Source organism: Propithecus coquereli, unplaced genomic scaffold (genome assembly GCF_000956105.1).
Source record: "Propithecus coquereli isolate 6110/MARCELLA unplaced genomic scaffold, Pcoq_1.0 Scaffold160, whole genome shotgun sequence".
Taxonomy (NCBI): domain Eukaryota; kingdom Metazoa; phylum Chordata; class Mammalia; order Primates; family Indriidae; genus Propithecus; species Propithecus coquereli.
This window is the reverse complement of record NW_012140525.1, coordinates 1,225,981-1,226,327: the sequence shown is the minus strand read 5'-3', so window position 1 is coordinate 1,226,327 and position 347 is coordinate 1,225,981.

Sequence of the window (347 nt, the reverse complement as noted above, 5' to 3'; positions counted from 1 at the left end):
GGATATGCTTAGTGATTTTTTTTCCCTCGGGCCTAGGTCAGCTCCTGGTGTACAGTAAGTTTAGGATTCGGTCTGGGACCCACTTGGTTTATTGTGACAACTACAGTATGAAAGAAAACTGTCCAGTGACACTCAAATGAAGTTCAGAGCCCACGTTTGCTTTTACTTTTCTCTCATATATATGTTGTTTAAGGGGTTTTTAGACTCATAAGGTTGGAGATGTAGAATTCTCCCCTACACAGGTTGCACAGTTGCTTCTTCTTCATATATTGTCTCAAATAAACTGACACCAGGTATCCTCCTAAAAGGGCATTTTGCTCCAGAGTGTATTTCTCTGGGAATATTTA